This window comes from Pseudoliparis swirei, chromosome 6 (assembly GCF_029220125.1).
Source record: "Pseudoliparis swirei isolate HS2019 ecotype Mariana Trench chromosome 6, NWPU_hadal_v1, whole genome shotgun sequence".
Classification (NCBI taxonomy): domain Eukaryota; kingdom Metazoa; phylum Chordata; class Actinopteri; order Perciformes; family Liparidae; genus Pseudoliparis; species Pseudoliparis swirei.
Genome location: NC_079393.1, coordinates 10,007,200 through 10,027,258, shown reverse-complemented (window position 1 = coordinate 10,027,258; position 20,059 = coordinate 10,007,200). Strand labels below are relative to the sequence as shown.

General features: G+C 44.4%; 1 protein-coding gene across 7 annotated transcripts in view; it reads left to right on the top strand.

Moving 5' to 3' along the window:
* The window catches only part of LOC130194684 (pleckstrin homology domain-containing family A member 5-like), a 76,544-nt gene that overhangs the window by 16,411 nt on the left and 40,074 nt on the right, over positions 1–20,059 (top strand). Inside the window, exon 1 of one of the 7 annotated variants that reach the window (XM_056415725.1) lies at positions 3,090–3,227. The exons of the other annotated variants lie outside the window; for them this stretch is intronic. The gene's annotated coding sequence lies outside the window, so the exon portion shown is untranslated. Of the gene's footprint in view, positions 1–3,089; positions 3,228–20,059 lie in introns of those variants that run through there. 7 annotated transcript variants of the gene reach the window in all.

Genomic DNA, 20,059 nt, shown 5'->3' with positions numbered 1-20,059 from the left:
AATCAGCCGTCAGCCCTCTGCTGTGTGTTTCTGCAGCAGGAGGGACGAATGCCTCTGGAAGTCAAAGGCTCTGGTTTAAATATCGGCACGACTTGCTCAAGGACCAATGCAGCCTTCCCACCTCTGTGCTGCTATTCACAAACTAATGTGTGCCGGCATTCCTCCTCCTCCTCTCTCTGGATGGGGGGGGAGCACACTGTTCATTTCAGTGCCAGACCTCTGCCGGCGGTTCAGATAAACACACCCTCGAGTCGGACTGATGCTGTGGTTGTTGTGTTTCTTTGCCGCTGGGCTTCTTGTGAAAGGCGGGCGTTTCAGCCGAGAGCGTTCCAAGACATCGACACCGTGCGACGGCTTCGTTGCCGCCTCCCACCGGACTGACGACGGTCCTTATTGGGCGTGTGGGCGGGTGTCGTGAAGGGTTGGGCAATATAACTGGTGTTAATGTCACCGTGGCAGGGAGATGAGCCGTGATGTGAATGTGCCGGTCCTGTTTGCACTAACATCACAAACACTGTCACATGAAAAGCGATGTCATGTTATGATTGATTGACAGAAACTGAATAGGCAACTATTCTGATAACCAATTAATTGTTTTCTACATTTGATGGTTCCAGGTTCTTGAATTGTGATTCTTTGCTGCTTCTCTTGGTCTTACCTCATAGTAACTTTAATATTCGTAGGTTTTGTACTGACAAAACAAGACATTGGATGGCATCACCTTGGGCTCTAGCATTTTAAATTCCACTGTTTTATAGACTAGATGGTGACAATAATAATCAAATGAATAGATCGTGCACACATTTGTCTGTTATACAGTATATTGTGATATACACGTGTCGTCTCTGTTTGAATACTTCTGTCTGTATTATTCTGGTTGGAATCCCTTCAACAATGTTTAGTATCTGATCCTTTAGATCAGTTATTGGGTTCATACACACACAGGTGATGTCATGTTTTTCCTGTATCAAATAATTAAAAACAGCCAGCCAATCTTTTGAATGTCTTTTAAAAGGACTTATTTTTTTATATCATTTGGCTCAGTCTTGTTCCATTGCGATGTCATTCTTCGTAAAAAATGTTTTTCTCTTTAGTGAGATCTGAGGAAGTTTCATAAATAACTTGAGTGTTTTTGAGTATTTCTAGTCTTTGTCAGACTTGATGTGCATGATTTTGTGTGTCATTTGGAGCTGCTTGATGAAGGCAGGCCCTGGCCCTTGATGCAACAGTTACTGCTGTATCTGTTTGTTTAAAGAACCTGAAACTCTCCCCCAAATCTATAAGAAGTTGCTGCGTAGTCGTTCGGAACGAGGCGTAAGTACGCTGTACGATCCTCTTTGAGCTGATTTGCCGCTCTGCATATTTGTTTTCGTTGTTTATTTAAGGAGGAGGGAGGCTCATTAGTCATTCAGTGTGACAGTGTGCAATGTGTACACAAGAAGTTTGCTCTTTGCCAAAAACCAAAGCACAGCTGAAGCTGGCGCACAGCCAAACTTAAAATTGGCTTCACCCTACCAACAGTCACAATGGCAGTGTTTCAAAAACACGTTTTGTTCATTTTTTTATTTATTTTTCAAACCTAGCAAGCAGTGTCTAATGGGACTTGTTGTCCTTTTTGGCAGATAGGTTGTACATCTTTAAGTCCCCAGCAACATCTCAAGATAATTCAGATCGATCTACTATTAACTGTATTGGCAAACTGCTCTTCTTGATATAATGGTGGTGTATAGGTGTGGCTATTTAACTTGAAAAGAGATAAGGAAGGACTCAAATTAGTCCCACACCGTAGCAATACAGCTGTGAAGGCATTTTATAGGCGTTCAGTAAAAGTCAATCAATGGTATGAAAGAACAGGAATATTTTAAGAAAAAATGTGGATCTGAGACTAAAAGCCAAAGCATGTGTACAAAAAAACCTGAAGCTAGAAGTCAACTGTGTCTCCAAAGCGACATTTTGATGGGATGCATCAAAGCTGGACATTGTGTGGCTTGTTTCCTGAGCAGCTTTAAAACAGGTCTGCCTATAGAAAGGTCGATATTAGTGTTCAGCGACTACTGCTACTGACTCGTCCTGATAATACGACCAATTTATGTTTCTTTTCATCAACGACATAATTGTACATGTGGACAAGAGAGTCTAGGCGAGGCGAGATCTCTTGTAAACACAGACACGGTGTGCCGGGTGTTCACGTCCTCGTGATGACCTCGCATCTAAAAACCCGTTCAGTCAAACTGCACTTTGGTGCTGTTTCCAGAGTTTCAGATTTCAGACCATGTGTGACCCAAAAGCACAACAATTACAGAGTTGTAACTCGAGCGCTCGTGTCTCGTATTGTTCCTCTCGAAGCGTGAAGCTTAAAAGCTAAATCCCTGCAGCCACACGGAGCCGGGAGGTAGGTTGTGTTCCAGCAATGTCAACAGAGCTGTCCTAGTAACGAGGTACTAATAGACGAGAGCCTTCCTCAGGGAAAGATGAGAGAGGGATGTGTAAATTCGACCAGCTTTTCATTCGTCTCCTTGTGCTCTGCACACAAACTGACTGAATAGACCTGAGCGCAGTGCTGCATGGTTGTATGGCCTCAGCGTGTGTTGCTATGTCTCAGTTTTCTTGCTAATTGTGCATTATTTCTTTGTCATCAATGTGAAACGCCATGTCTGTACAGGATGGACCTCAATCACACGCATATTGCTCCCCTCCAGTTAAAACCGTCTCAAGGTGCACAAGAGCTCATTTACCCGTCTGCATAATTACGCCGACTCTGTGTGACCTGATTTGACATCGTCAGAAACCAAATATTGGTGCGTCCGCTGGGAAAAGGAGCAGTGTTGTTGGTTGACTCACGCGGGAGGACTGGCCAGGGGAAAGAGCGTGTGCGGCAGCAGGCACCCACGTGGGCAGCTCTGTTACTTCCTGTGTGTTTCTGTCGCGTTCGTGTAATCTCTAACAGTCACCAACCATATCAATGGTGCCGTATGCACAGGGAGAGGGAGACTGAGTCACGCAGCGTTGCTCAAGGTGATCAAACATCATGATGCAACTGATGTCAAAGAGCCAAAGTGTTGACAGACGGATTGCTCATTTCAATGTGGATGTACCTCCGTGTTTCTGTGGATCACTCTCTTGCTGGTTCGTGGTTCTCCTGCACCAGTACGGTGAATGTGTTCAAAGGATATTTAAAGCTGTTGTGCTTTCCCGAGAGAGAATTTCTTAACTTCAGACGCTACAAGGTAAGACATTCATTCTGACTGACTTAGTACAGCGGGCTATTTTTGTGCAAAGTATTTTGTTTGATTAGGAACACAAGTGTTTCAAGCTGCCTTGTAGGTTTGGTAGTTGCTTGTGTAATAGTTGTCTTATGTCTAAGGGCAGCTCTACACTGAATTCCTCTGCGCCTTTCAGTGTATCTCCATTACCACCTCATTGTATAAAAAGTCTAGTTTGTACAGACGGGTAAATCACAGTTCTGTCAGCAGAACCGGACCTCTTTCCATCTCACTGTCTTAACCCTTGTGTTGCCTTAGGGTCATTTTGACCCGAATCAATATTACACCCTCCCCCCGCTTTAGGATTAATTTGACCCCATTCAATGTTTAATGTCGGTGTTCTTTCGGTAGTCAACAAACAAACATAAAGTGCCTCACACTTAAACTTGGAAAACAATATTAATTCTAATAATTTTCTGGAGGTTTTAATTGCTGGTGTCAAATTGAACCCAAAGGGTAAAATATGTTAGTAAATATAAAGGTAACAGGAGGGTGAAACATTGAATCGGGTCAAAATGACCCAAAGGCGGGGGGAGGGTGTAATATTGATTCGGGTCAAAATGACCCTAAGGCAACACAAGGGTTAAAGGACCGGCCAATGCTGCCTTCACCCAATATACAACGACACAGAAGATGATTCTGATTCTCCTTGAGTCATGGAAGTCTGCTAGTCCTGTTTACATGCGTGTTGCATCGGGAAAAGGCCGATGTCCCAGTTCATTACCACCTGTGTGAGGCTTTTCCTGGGTATACTGCAGTGCTCCAATGAATTGTATTTAATGAACAGGAGGACTGATATCAAAATGCGTATTTTGTGTTGATATTTAATTACTTCCTCTATTTCTTCCTGCAAGACATTTGACGTTGAAAGGAAGATGGCCATTGGCTTGGCTTTCATCTGCTGTCTGGAGAATAAGCCATTCTTCTTCTCATGAATAGTATCAGTGGTGTACCTTGAGGTTTAATGTTGAAACTGCAGCATGTGCCGGTTCTTCACCTCCCTGAACTTAAATTAAAACATAGCCGAGGCGACCTCGTGTTACTCTGACATACTTTTCTTCAGTGGCATTTTTTTCTTTCTTGTAAAAAAGAAAAGAAAATGTCTGGAAGAAGAGCTGAGTTAAAGGTGCAGTGTGTAGGATGTCGAGGCATCGAACTACTGTGGCCGATGTGAAAACTCGAATGACCCCAATCTTTAGCATGTAATTGGTTTAGTCCGTCCTGGGCTCCTGTAGAAACATGGCGATGGATACGTAGTAGATATGAAATGCTTATTTTAGATAACCAAAACACGATGATTCCTATTTTCAGGTGATTGGATAGATAGGATATTCCATTTGTGCCAACAGATCCCCCAAAATGCTTCACATGTACTGTGAGTGTCAGGGAAACCCTGGAGGCTGTAAGCCTTTTGGTCTCTACACACCGGCGACTTGGCAGCGTGTCTCCTCTCTTATTTGGGATATCGATGGGCGATATATCCCGACACAGCTGAGGCCTGAGGAACAACATCGGTGTTTCAGTCTCTATTGTGTACAGGTAGTTTGTTACATCACTGTTAACTCCCACTGATATATTATGGTTTCCCAGCTGTGTGGGATGCAGTAAGAATGGGATCGAACTCTTTGAAATCCACGACCATTCTTCTCTCCGAACAAGGTGTTGTGTCCCAGTATTTTATAAAGCAAGCAGATAGATGTCTATGAGATTTATGCGATAATAGATAGATAGATAGATAGATATATACTTTATTCATCCCCAAGGGGAAATTTGTCGTAACAGTAGCAGCACCAATAAACTAAACACACAAGAATAAAAAATAAAATATAAAACAAAAGATAAAAAACAGGGATGAAAGATATTGATATATACAAGAAGTATACCAAGTAAAATATAAAATAAAAATATATATGTATATATACAACATATATGCATACACAATACACAATACTAATGACAAATTAAATTAAATATAACAATATTAAATATAGACAGTGTGCAAAATGCAAAGTGTGTGTATGTGTGTAGTGTAAATTAAAATGAAATGTATGTGTGTAGTGTAAATAAGAAGGATCGTGAACACACAGCAGCTATCGCATGTCTGCCCTAGGAGAGGGGTCCCTCTATGTTGCTCTTCTTGAGTTTCCTCTGAGAAAGGGGCGTTTCCTCGGAGAAAGGGGGCGTTTCCTCTGGGAAAAGGGTCCAAGGATGGAGTTTGTCGTGTGCTGCAGCTTCTGTTCAGAGGAGGCAGTGTCATGTCCGACTGTGTGGATGATTTGGGTAAAGAGAAAGAGAGAGACATCTTGAGTGAAAAGTAGCTTTAATAATTGTCCCGTGACTGTATTTAAGCTTCAATTATCACTTGTTTTATTATTAAGCTTCTGTGTAACTGCATAGTATCTTAATTACTCAAAAAATATGTCTACCACACTTTTAGTTTTGGCAACCAGAAGCGGACCTCTGCTTGTCTCTGTTAACCACTTTAAATGTCAGTTTTGACGCCGTGTTCTTCCCCTCCAGCACGGCCATTAGCTGAACCAGTTGCACATCTATTCATGCAGCAGGGAGATGAAAAGCACTTTGATCTGAATTATTTTGAGGTTTCCTCATTCGATTGAATATATTTTAAACAAATGGGATGTAGGCTTTTCTTTGATCGAGGTTTAGTTTCTCACATTGTCTGATTGAGTTTTAAACATTTGTCTATTTTTAGATCTAAATATTCTCTGTGTCTCTGGGAGTTAAATATGCATGATTATATGAAAAAATGAACTTTTCTCAGGTTCCTGAATACTTTGGAGTTTCTGCTCTTGTCTGATGCAACAATCGCGTCCCAAATACCACTTATTTTTATGATTACTTCATCTAATTATTCATAAAGGATCGCTATCTGCATATGGAAAGCCCTGCTGTACTGTCATTTGTAAACTTGCTCAAAACCAGCCATGAAACGTGTATTTATTTATTTAATGTCCGGATTAGTGTGGGCACTCATGGCTGAAAGTAAACAAGATGCTGGTTTTGGATATTTGCGTGTGAAGGAAAAGGTGCGTCTGCTTTGGATTTGTGTCCGTCTGTCTGTGAGCCTTCCCTCTTAAACATAGACCAGTCTTAACGGTGAGCAGCTGTGCTCACAAACCTCCTCTCTGTGATTTCTTTGATGAATATGCATAGATTTACTGAGATCAGCCCCGGCCTCCTGTTCCGTAGGGTTAATTGTTTACATTCCCTCGCTCGTCTCCGGAAAGGGCCTTTCTTCGTCTCCTTTTCCAGCTGCAGGGGAAGCTGAACGTGAGAATTAGGTTTTGAGATTAAGACCAGATGTCAGAAGTGTGCCATTAGTGATTTTGCTCACCGAGTGTAATGACTGACCGCACCCAGCAGAGGGCCTCACTGTATTATAACAGGGTCCGTGTTGTAAATCCCCTTTTTACATTTTTACATGACACTGGAAGGGAGGATGTGCGTGTGGAGTATAGTCGATTCCAAATGTGCTCTTTCATTACCGTCGCATTGAAAATGCGGAAGGTTATGTTTTGATCGCCGTGTATTTATTTATTTGTATGCGTGTTACTCGCAAAACACAAAAACTATTAAACCGGATCGCATGAAATTTGGTGGAATGATTGGTTCTTATCCGGGGACCATTTGATTAGATTTTGGGATCGATCGGGTCAAAGGTCAAGGTCAAGGTCATGAAAAGGTCAAGATTGTCTTGAATCGCATGACATTTGATGGGATGATTGGTTATTATCCTGGGACCATTTGATTAGATTTTGGGATCAATTGGGTCAAAGGTCAAGGTCATGAAAATGTCAACATCTTCTTTTGACCATAGCACGGTAAATTGTTATCCAATTGGCATGCAACTAATGCCACAATGTTCATAATTCAATGCCCAATCTTGTGATATGTGAAGGTATGCGCTCTACCAAGTGCCCATTCTAGTTATTAATGCAGTCGTATGTACCTGCACATGCATTATATCCAATTTTCTGTGGTATGAACCATAATTTGGCACTTGACATGAGAGCGAAGCCAACACTTACATTGATTAAGGATTGCCTTAGTAATACCTAAGCCTCAGAAGCTGGCATTGGTAAACTGGAAACTGTTTTCATATTATTATTGTACAACCTTATGAAGCTGAAACCATTTCTCCCACTGTTGAATTAAATTAAACATGTTTGTTTACTTATTCTCATCGGAGTCACGTGGTGATATTGTTATGTTTGTCACATCTGTTCTGTAGATATTCTGTGTAATTAACGATTGTGGCCTTTATAGGGCAGTGTTGGATTTTATCCATAGCAGTTAGCGTCTCTGTTGCCATTGTATTTATAGTTGGCAGATTTGCTGCATTAAAACAATCATAGATGACAGAGAGTGACACATGTATCCATGGGTCTGTTTGTCTGTGGGAGGAGTTTCCACTACTTTGACTTTGACTCGCCCCCACGGCACATTTCGTGTTTCCGTTTTGTTCTCCTCGCCCCCCACTTTGTGTGCTTGTTACATCATCAATCCAGGGAAGTGGCTTTTAAGTGCTTGTTTCACTTAGAAAATAATAAGGCCCCGGCTCTGCCAAGAGTAGGAGGATGACTGGGTGCTTTTTACCTTGAGGTGTTTACAGAAGAATGTGGCCCACAACGGGGAATATTTCCTCTCCAGCTGCATGCTCACTCAATTGTTATGGAGATTGCTCCGTGCATGTGTCCCATGCTACTGAGAGACAGTTTCTGTTTTCTCTTTTGCACTTCTGTGTAGTTTCACCTCCTGTTTTTGGAAAAGTGGGGATTTTCTTAGATTTTTATAGTTCAGTCAGCGAGGTTGAACCATTCACACAATTCTGTCTTTTTCTCCTGTCTTTCCAAGTCCCCCCCCCTCTTCCTATAATATATGTGTTTGTCAGGAAGTTGATGCATTGCTTTGTGACCCCTCATAACTCTCCACCTGACACATGCAGCTGTTGGTCCGAGGACAGTCCCCGGGAGGGGGCCGCAGCCCAGAAATTCTCAACAGATTTCCATGGAGCTTGTTTGTATGAAACAATATCATCCCTGTACAGTTGTCGTGAGTGAGCCGGCCCCGACTGCCGGGCCGTAGGCGTGACGAGCTGTAAAGTAACAGGATTTAAACCCCGACAGAAGTAGCTTGTTGTTCTTTTTCTCCGAGGCTTTGAGTGATGCAGCTGCACCTATCCAAACAGCAGCAGTGAGGGGTGACTTGAGAGGAGACACTCCCTGTAAAAGTGATGCAAATGGCCACTCCCTGGGATCGGTCTGGTTTATAGAGCGAATATAAGGATGCGAAAGTTACATACTTCACGCCGCCTCATGATAAGACGCGGTTGATCTGACAAGATAGATGACCAGAGGAAAGATGCACCGACGTGCCAGCCTCCCATCCAGTCACTGGCCAGAACTGAAAGATGTCCTCAATTTGTCAGCCGTGCGCTCCCCGTGCACACGCCCAGCCCTTGTTCTCGGGTGGCATTGATTGACCCATTTCAAATGTGGATTAACAGGGTGTTATATTCGAGTGTCAAATCAGCATTTGGTAAAGCTCAGTGGAGAGAGACAGAGTTTGGGACTCACTCAGGCCCTGTACTCCTATTTTATTTATGAGCTGTACTCACAAGTTTATCTGCACCGCACACTAAAAATAGCCAATAGGTCAAACCTGGCCACTCAAGTGTTTATGTGGGACAACCACAGTCGGACGCCAGTTATTCTCCCTGCACTATTTTAAAGCCTGTCGACATACACAGGTCAAATATCTCAAATGCCATGATGAAACTAAATGTATATGACAATGATGTCCCGCGTCCGTGTTTTCCAAGTGCACCACTGCTTCTCTGTGTTCATCTGGTAGCTCGGGTTCGGCCTGCTGACGAGACAGCGGCCCGGCTGGAGTTGGGAAGCTGCAGCCAAGATGTTTCTTCAAGCATGAAGCATTCAGCGTGACGTCTGATGAGTTTGTTGTTGTGCCCGCGCAGATAGAACTTCTGTCTTCTGTAAAGTTTTAGCAATTGTTGATATTTTTGCAGTACCATTTCACCGAGTACAGATAACGCATCAGACAGTAGTAAGTGCGCTGCGGAGGCGACTAAAAGGTAGCCTGTAGAGCACATGAGGATACTTCATGTAGTTTCACTTCTACTTCACATGACTGACACTGTAGACGGGATCATGTGCGTTTAGTCACCTGACGAGAGCGTCCCTGCAGTCTGGTGATGACAATATGTGTGTTTTTGCACTTACTGCCAGAGAGCTCAAAATATAAATAAAAAAAACGCCTGGGAAATTTAGCATTGTAATCACCAAATGTACATTTAATCGTCATGTAACTCTCACATCACAGTAAATATCACCCTGCGTGTTTACAGACACAGTCTTTTAAACGTAAACAAACACTGTTTTCAAAACAAACACGGATAACTTTCTTCAGTCATACACTCACATTTTCTCTCTCTCCCCCCCCCCCCTCTCTCCTCTCTCCCCCCCCCCTCTATCTCATTCTGCCACTTCTGTTGGTCATCCTTTCTGTAATCAGTTGGACCGATGTCTGAGTGAGGCAGTGCTGCCTCGTCTCTCTGCTCACGCTCGCATCTGTCTCCGCCTGGGGACGAGAGGAAGTAGAGCTTCACAGATCCTCTATCGCTTTTCATTACACTGTCAGTTCATCGCTGCCATTCTCTCCGTCGCCATGTCGACGCATGTCAATTACATTGTTTTTCTTTCAGCTGCAATTTTGGGTTTGGCTTTTCCTCTCCAACTACTGTGTGTCCACATCTTTTCCTGATAAAGTTCTGGATGATAGACAGATCAATACCACCCATCACCAAGGGTGGTATTATTCGTTTGAGGCTGCGGTAGAAGAGATTGGATTTTGCTCCGATATTGACGGCACACACACATTTCTCTCCGTCACACACTCTCTGTCAGAGTGACACATGTAAACACACACACACACACACACATAATTGCAAATACACTTTCCATGGCATTATTGGTTTTATCAGAAGTAGGACAAAGCAGGAGCCCGGCCCTCGGTCAGGCCGCCTGAAGGCCACGTAGTGGGCCACAACCTTGTTCTACTACTACCATCCTCCACCATTCTTTCTCTCTCCCATCCTCCACCGTTCTTTCTCTCTACCATCCACCACCGTTCTTCCTCTCTACCATCCACCACCGTTCTTTCTCTCTACCATCCACCACCGTTCTTTCTCTCTACCATCCACCACCGTTCTTTCTCTCTACCATCCACCACCGTTCTTTCTCTCTACCATCCTCCACCGTTCTTTCTCTCTACCATCCTCCACCGTTCTTTCTCTCTACCATCCACCAATGTTCTTTCTCTCTGTCACAGCACAGACTTAATGATCTATTCAAAGAGGGAGCACAACAAGACGTAACTGTGTTTCACTGTTATTGTCGTTCACATTATTGGTTCTCTGCGGATTGTTTAGCGGTTTAATCGATTCATCTTTTGGTCTTTGAAATGTGAAAACATGCCCATCGTCATTTCACAAAGGACCACAAACGCAATAAAAGCTTTGGCTTGGAAAAAGTACTGCAACATTGAATTGGTTCTCTCTACAGTTGCAGATTGATTTTCAAAGATGAAGATAGATTTAGTCTGCAGGTCAGTTTTATCTGCCTTTAGTGGATTTGTGGGGGGGGGGGGGGGGGGGGGAAGGATGATGGGTGATAATAGGGAGAGAGCGAGAGAGATATAATGAGATTAAATAGGCTGGCAAACCCAGGTGGATAATACCAGGTCAGATGACCTCTCATCACATGTGGCTATAATAAAAAATACAGCAGGAGCACGACTATGAAGCTGTCACTGTCCCCTCATTTAATTGTATAGTAGCCACATATACTATGTACTAAAACAATCTTTATAGGATAAAGGTTATTTTCTGATGGTATACATGCAACGAAAGTACTGTAATGTACCAGCTTACCACTAACAGGACACACTGTTACACAGAAGCAACTTTAGAATTCCTCTTCAAATAAACTTTACAGGAAAATACAATAAGTTTCTCTAAAGATAAACTTTTTTTAGATTATAGTTTGTTTTTGCATTTCTGGAATTCCTTACCCCCATTCATCAATTATTGAATTGTATTGCAACTGTGAGCAGCTCCTCTATTTCCCCTGTGCACTGCATTAAAACATTAATTTCGTATACACACTGCATATTCAATACCCAAGTAGAATAGCTAGGTACTACGGCACTGCATGTAGCACAGTCTTCTTTTTTAATGGATATAATAAGTCTTTTTACCCAGCATGTAGCAGACATAAACTTATACTTAAACAACAGTTAGAGCCACAACACGGATACATGTGAGATGCATCCCTCCCTCAGGCCTCGACGATGGCCGTCCAGTTGGCTCTCTCTTACTCCCGCAACCAACACTACCATCTTGTCCCAGCATGTAGTTGCACCTGTTGAAGCAATTCTGCGGCTGCGACTAATTCAAGAGAAATTCTTTCATTTACGTTTCAGTTCTTTGTTCCCATTGATACGTCTGTAGGAAATTAGCTTGGTCTTCAAATAAGTAGGTGTCATAAAACGTTTTATGGAGCTTTTCAAACGAGACGGCGTACACATTTTAAATGGGCTCTTTTGTATCTGCCGTTGCAATGTTTGTTCACGTTGTCGGAGACGGGAAGTAAACTCGGACGAAAGCCGTTTCCCTAGCAACACGATTGCAATAAAAAGGTCTGTATGGTGGGTACTGGTTTTGTAGTCCCTGAACAGTTGGGTGGAATATGGGTAATGACAGTTTTCACTCCATTCTGCAGCAATAAGGAGATACTTGAGTGAAAAAGGGCCTTTGTATAGTTTTCCTGGCTGTGATGAATTGAACTGTCTCGTTATCTGGAAGGCAACGTTCTGGTTGTTTAGAAGGGAGATGAATGTTTTCTTATCTTTTATTACATGCAGACACTCGTTGCCCCAGGCCTGGTGGAGCAGACTAGATCCCACTCGTAGCTTAGACTTGGTCTCGGCTCCATTGCGGTCCTGTTTATAGTCTCCTTTGAGTCTGAAGGCTGTTCTCCATAATCAATCTGAAACTAAAACGTAACCTCTGGAGGGAAATCAGCTGATGGAAGGGGTGGTGATGCATGCTGCGCTGTGCTTCTCCATTACTGTGTCATCCGTTTGGTTCTGGAGGCTCCCCGTGTATGTGGACGGGCTTGGTGCTATTGGCTCTATCAACTCACCACCATGGGCTACATTATCCACTCCTAACGGGCTCATTGCACCCAAAGACGAGCATCGACACGTTCATGGGGCTCATCATGAATCTGTGCTCGCTGGGATTGAGTAAGTTCTGACTTGAGGATTTATCTGGAGGAAGTGTGAGTGGACTTGAGAGGATCTGTGTAGTTTCAGTCTTGTGTTTTATTATCGTGAATTAGAGGCCATGGTTTGTGACTCATTCAGAGTTGTTGCTATTGTTTTTACAGACTGCGTTTGGTTGTGCCACAGTTATGTCTTCAGCTAACCATGTCCTTGATATTCTTATTATGTTCTGTAAAACAAAATCTATGTCTACTGTGTCTTTAAAGTACGACACCATAATGCTCTCATACACCCGCTTCCCATGAAGGACATGCAGACTGAACTGGTCTCATGAATGTCAACCCACGTTTGATCCGGTTACGGCTTCCACGGGGCGATCCCCCGTCCTTACTGCTCATGGACTCTGGAGTTGTAGAACCGCAACCTCACAGAATTACCTGTAGACTAGCAAACGACGTCTCCGTTTCAGTTCTCTCTCTCTCTCTCTCTGCATGCTTGGACTCTCTTGCTCAATATTGGCTCTTGGTTATTCGTCGCTTAAACGTCTCAAACAAATCCCCATCTCTGATTGAAATACCCGTCCAGCCGCCTGGAGATAGATTACCCTCAGTGGAAGCTGAATAGAATCTTAACCCGCGTTCAACTCGTGTCCCGATGCATCTCCAGGTCTGCTGCTGCTGCATTAACCCATTCAAATGAACGGCTGATGAAATCTGCAGGACATTATATGGGGGGGATTGTGTGGACACGATGTGCTCGTCTCGGTGCCACAATAGGACAACTCATTCCCAGTGTCATTGCAGCCACAGTGTTGTGATTCATGCGTGCTCAACAACACCTCCTCTTGCATTCATATGCAGTGGCGTTTCCTTTTCTTTCTCCACCAGCACCAGAGCTGACTATTTATATGACTTGGTCAGATTCCAACAAAGTCAATGAGTTCTCCGCGGCGTATATCGTAGGCTACTTCACTCATAACTCTGCAGATTGATGCTTTGCTCATTCACGACAAAAAGATTGACCTCCTGTGTTTGGTTGCCCCGGTGTTGTAAACACAAAGTCAACAGCGCTGTCAGTTTTATTATCCGAGATGTAAAGCGTCCACGAATATTTCTCGAACCCTTTTCCCGATACGGAATTTAATGGAAAAAGAAAGTCGAGCCTCTCCGCAACCAAGCAGCGGTGAACTGGCGGAGTTGTGTGAAAGGGGGCTGGGCCGGGCGAGGGCTCATGCTAGAGCGCATCGCTCTTGGTGTTTTGACTTGCACACTTTGGAATTTGTGACTGTCAGTGCTGCCAAGGCTCACCGAGCAGCCGGGGCAGTGAAGCGAGTCCATCCGACCCCTGTGCCCTCTGCTGACCTCCTGAGATGTCTCCCACTCTGGGTCATTGTGCCTGAACAACACTGTGTGTTCACCGATTTGCAGGCCCAATTCTCCTCTCGCATTTGTGCCTCGTCACTGTTGTGACTCTGACACCTCGGTGTCATCCCGGGACGGCACGTCGCCCGTTCCTCCCACTCGGATATCGGCTCCTGTATTCGTATGAGACGCATCCTAGAAACGGCCTATCGATTCTCAATGTGTCATTAGCACCGGGATGCGGGCCTGCTCATGTGATTATGGTCAGTGGGGTGTTGTAATTCATGAGGGGATTCAGCTCTCCTAAATTTCCTGGCAGCCCGTGCGGGTGGGGGTGGGGTGGGCTTTGCCTTCCTCATTGATTGGTCCATTTAGTTAGCCTCTGCAGAATCAGCCGTGGTCCCTTTTGATCTTTTCCTAACTCGTCTTTTCTTCAGTTTGCTTGTGTAAACACATTTTCCTTTTATTATATCCCTCCAAAGGAGCCTTTGGAAAAGTGTCATGGATAAAACTCACTGTGCACTGGGAACGACATTTAAAGGATGAGAGCTTCACCCATGTTGACTTTTTTATTTTTTTATTCAATACAGCGACACAATGGGGCTGCCGTCATTTGAGGTGTTTGGAGAGAAATGCAATATCGGATGCAAATGCTTTCATCTCTGCAGTCAGTCATGGAGACTGTAACGCCTTGTACGGCGCTCAGATTTCTCAATTCCTAACAACCTTGTCTCAACTGCTGCTTTGTTCCTATGAAACCACGTCAGAGAGCATCAGTCAGAGAGCATCAGTCATAGCATGAGCGTGCCGTCGCCTCGTCATAAATTAGTTGGAAGTCCTTTGAATGTTTTCCTTTTTTTTAAACACTTTTTTTCTTTTTTTCACCACAGAACACGTAGAAAACATATATACAGAAATGAAAAACAAATAATAACAGCAAGTGAAATAAAAAAAATAAAAAGGGCTCTGGTTTGCTCTGTCTTCTCAAAAGCATGATAAATCCTGAGAAACATTCAAGTGTTCTTGTGTTATCGTAGACGCGTAAACATCGCCCATTTCTCCCACTTCTCACCACATTGTTATCCAGTGTTTTCATTCCAGAATTCCCATCACAAACCAAATGACTCTATTTGTGTGCATGTGATCCCGTGACTTAATCCACAGATTTGAGTAACCATTGTATATTTGACCTCTACAAAGTCTTCCGTTGGGGAAAACTGGAGTATTTTCCAATTCACCGATGTCACTGGAGTGACTAGATCTTGGTCTTTTGTCAGTGGACCCAGGAGTCTGTTGTTGTTGTTGTTGTTCAACTCCATTCGACACACACAGTTAATTACTGGAGCAGAAGACACCCCCTCTACCCAAACACTCACACACCAGTGCACCAAGACGGTGGCCATTTCAGCCCATCTTCTCACTGGCTCCCCGAGGACGCGCTGGTAGCGGAAGTCCTCGAACACGCGCTGTTCCTCAACTGTCGCTCAGTTGGAACAGAGGCCTCCGCAGAGTGCTGGCAAACGCTCCGAATTTTGTCCCGTCTTCTTCACCATCAAACCTCAGGCGACTCTCGCTCGCAAACCAATGTGCCTGCGGCCGTTCACAACACCAGCAGGTAACAAGCTGCACCTCGGTGACAAAGGAGCGCGCGTAGGCGGAAGCAGAAAGAGTGTCGAGCGAGAGTGGGCAGGTATATCCTCCGAGAGTGGATAAACATGCGAACACTTCACTCTGCCTTCTCGTCTCTCTGTGACTGTGTGGGCAGCTAATGAGTCTGAGAGCTTCTCCTCGGCATCTGTCAGCTGAGGACTGGATGAATCCTCCAGTGCAAACTGGAGATGGAAAGTAGTGCTCCGTTGCTCATTGATAGTTGGCACAATGTACCAATTATTACCACGGGCCTTTTACTTTTCATCTTCATCTATAGACTATCATATGGGATACTTTTTTTAAGACACACAACCATATTATGCAGCTAAAGGTATTAATGCGTAAGGAAAGAACAGCGTGCTGTACATCCCCCTGCTAGTAACCGTTTCACTGCATGATTGTGCATGAGTTCATTTCCTACCTTTTTCATGTAAAAGTGGGAAGGAACACAAAAACTTGAAATGTAAACAAACTGGCCTGAAAGAAGAAAACAAGCAGGACAGAGATAACGCCTCACCTGTCTAAACAAAGATTGAACATGATGAGCTTTTCAAAGCTATTAAGGCTCATTGTGCTGGATCACATAATGTTGGCCAGGTGTTGCTATTGTTCGTGGTCTCTGTACCTGCCTTCACACACATCGTCACTTTGCAAGGCCTTGGCCGCCAGACGGGAGTGCTGGAGCCGAAGCACTCTGCTGTGATAACATCATACACATCTGAGCCTGCCCACCTTGTTATCTTTACCCCGCCATAAAGCCTAATGGTGTGTAGCCATAAAGAGGAGTGGAGTTAAGTTTGAGTTGAGATGCAGTTTGTTTGACCTTGGTTTGGTCGTACGCCCCCCTCAAACAGATTCTTGGAACAGTCATCAGGTCTCCCACTGAATGCTGATGAGCTGGTGTAAGGCATATCCCCCCCCACACTAATAAAGCCTGAGCGTGACACGTTACCTAATTTGTAAAAAGGAAATTACAACACATAGCCTCCACTCGTATTCCCTCAAAAAATGCTCAGCTGCTGAGTTGAAGGTGACTGATTTCACCAACGCTTCGGGTCTCCCCACAGGACGCTCCTCAGCCACGAGGCGCCAACATGTACAACACCTCCAGCAATTTCAACTACGGCATCTGTGCTTTTCAACACACCCCGAAAGGGTAATTCAGGGAGGCATGGTGGCTGTGATGGTGACATTTACATTTTAACGATCTCGGAAATGCCTTCAGACTGACTTGTGAGTGAGCAGTGAGAACAATGTCTGGAATACTTTGATAGAAACTCTGTGTTGTGAGGATCAAACCCGACACGTTTTTTCGCCCGTCAGCAGTCAGCACCCCGTCTTGTTTTTTTTCAAACAATGGAATGGGCTAGACAATAGACGGTTTGATTTTGATGTTGACAGCTGACACTGATTCGGTAACCTATGAATAAATAAAAAAAGCTCTCCTGGAGGAATAATACCGCAAACATACAGATGGCTAAACAGCTTGCCTTGACTTTCCCCTCTGACACCCTTTTTGCGGGTGTTTGAGCACAAGCTCCTTCTTCACCACAGGATGAATATCATATCACGTATCCTCCGGATACTCATTCCTCTCTCTGCTTTCTCTTGGGGTATGGTATCCATTCTGTGCCCCAGGTGGTGGCCATATCCCAGGGCTCCAAGCTCCAGCATTAGGCCCTCCCTGGAGGTCCACGGATAGATGAAGGACTGAATGTTTTAGTGTACCCCTCCTTCCCCCGCGTTATAATGGAAGCACAATGCATTATTTATGTAGTGGAGCTGGTCAAGTTAGATCACATATTACTCATGGCGTTAATATCTATAATGCCTTTTTGCTGTTTTCACCCCATAAAAGTAGTATTAGTATTTGTCTTCAGTTTTTTTTTTCTTCCTTCGAGCGTCATTGCACTTTATAGATATTGAAGTATCACTAAATTGAGGGGAAATGGAGAGAAAAGTAGCCACTGGGAGCCTATTGAGTGTCTCTGGGTGTCTTCCTGCACCATTAACGACACAGCAGGTTGATGAGTGGAGGAGCTGTTTGCCTTCTAGGTGGGGGCCGAGGTCATTGTCCGGGCTTTCATGTCTTCAATAGCTGCAGGCACCCTGCTGAACCTACTTGATATTCAGTTCTTTCTCTCACTTCATCCCATTTGAAATGAACAAGCTTTAAGGAGAGCATACCTCCTGTAATTTGAATGGTTACGAATGAAACCAGGCCTCTACAGTATTTACAATCCCTTGAACCGTGGCCGACGGCTATGAGGCTCTACAACAGTTCACCTCTTGCCAGATCACCCTAACCCTTCTTATATTTTGTGTTTTGTTTTTTTATTCTTGTGTGTTGCTGCTACTGACTCGACAAATTTCCCCTTGGGGATTAATAAAGTATATATCTATCTATCTAACACTTTATCAAGATGATTCGAAAAAAACGTTTCCTTCTTCAGCTTGCCCCTTTGTCAGGACTTGCTAAAGAATGAGGGGAGGGAGGTGCAGCTAACCACATTCATGTGGAGGCTCAAGGCAGTAAATGCCAGAAATAACACATGTATAGTGCACTGAGGAAATGAAGCTTACATTCATGCATGTTATATTATTGACCTGCCTGGATGGAGTCCCACATAAACAATGGAACAACGTAAATCCGGGATATGGTGTCACTTCACTTCAATTGTAAAAAAAAGAAGACTTTTCCACACATTTCTTCCACGTCTGGTGGAGTTGGAAACTGCCAGTAAAGCAACAAAAAAAAGATCCCGCGCGGCTTCTGTAGGGGGAAATACGGTAGTTTGTTGTTGTCTTTGAGTGTGTTCATTCATATCACCAGGACACCAGCGCCACACACTAGCTGCTCGCGCTCTGCGTGTGTGGGCGTCCTCAGTTTCGCTCTGTCCGCAATTGCGCCAGGAGCGGAATAACAAAAGCGCCGCCGGCCACCTTGCTTTCTTTCCATCCCGACCGTGACGTCACCGCCTCTCGGGTTTCAGCGGGTCTCTCGGACCCGCGCACGCGGCGCGGCAGTCAGCGCGAGCGCTGCCTGCACTGCGAGCACAGCGGCGGCGGACGGAGCGGACTTCACCTCGCACGCTGCTCCAAAGTCACCAGAAACTCTTCACGTCGGCACGTCTGCCGCTCACGTTTGGATACAACGAAGACTTTTTTTTAAGGGGCGTGTGGTGGTTGACTTCTACGCGTTTGATAAACTGTCCCGTCGTTTATGGAAGCTTTTTATTGTAAGTAACAACAAGACCTGCAGTCGACGTACATCACACTACACGCACACGTTACATATTACACACACACGTACACGCACAAGTACACGTTACACACATACATATTACACGTACACGCACACACAGCGGGGTTGGCTTCCAACGCGAGAATGATTGAGGTGTTTGGGGTGTTCAGCTGTGCTGACGGTGGTGGCCGCTGCTATTAAAACGCTATTCAGATGGATGGAGCTCCTGTGAGTGCCTTTCAGTATTGCCGTTAACCCGTTCCTGCCCGGCTCCCAGTCAGCGTTTTTGTTCCCCACATGGTTTACTGTGCCAACAGGGCTCTATTGCTCAGGACACCACCAGACACCAACTCCGTCTTGTCAAGTTAGGGCATTCCCAAGACCTACTATTATTGTTTTTTGCTAAATCTAATCAGATTTTTTCTTTTCCATTCCAAATGAAAAATAATACCGAAAATGGATTGCAAATCCAATTGTACATTTCTGTCTTTCATAGTTTTAAAAGCTCTCTTTCTGCTGTCCAGTTAAAGCGGAGCCCCTGGTCAACACACACCGGTGTAAGCAAACCCCTGGGGGGGGGGGGGGGGGGGAATGCTTTTGACTTTTTTGCTCTACAGTTTCTAATTTGTTTTGGTTGTTTGAGTTTCAGTGTAGTTATTGATGCAATTCTATTCTCAATTTAAAAAGAAAAACGGTCCTGCCAAGTTTAATCCACTGTATGCAGTTATTGGAAACATTTCCATTGTGTTGCCCATCACTTTACTATAAGCAGTCCCGAAGAGCCACTGTTTATCCCTCCAGGACTGGTTCCCATTACTGTGCATCAGATGTGTGGTTCTGTATGTTCTCCAAAACCTTTCATCTGTTGAACAGTCAGTTAAGCCATAATTATAGCATTGCCGACTGTCCCTCCCACAGTGACCTAGACTATGTCCTCTCTTTAATAACGCATGCAGACCAGATCGCAATCACACGATCTGCTCGACAACATGTGTTTATTGTATTTATCTTTTTTGATCTTGTGGTTTAGGCTAGAATTCCTGGAAACGGGGACAGTGAGCAATTGGACCTGTTCCTTGTGATCCAGTAGGATGTGTTTTAGGCATGTTATTAGTCTTCTCTTTGGGGCGGCTTTAGCTCAGTGGGGTAAGAGGGCCGTCCTGCAACCGCAGGGTTGTGGGTTCGATCCCCGCTCTCCCCATTAGTTGCAAGTC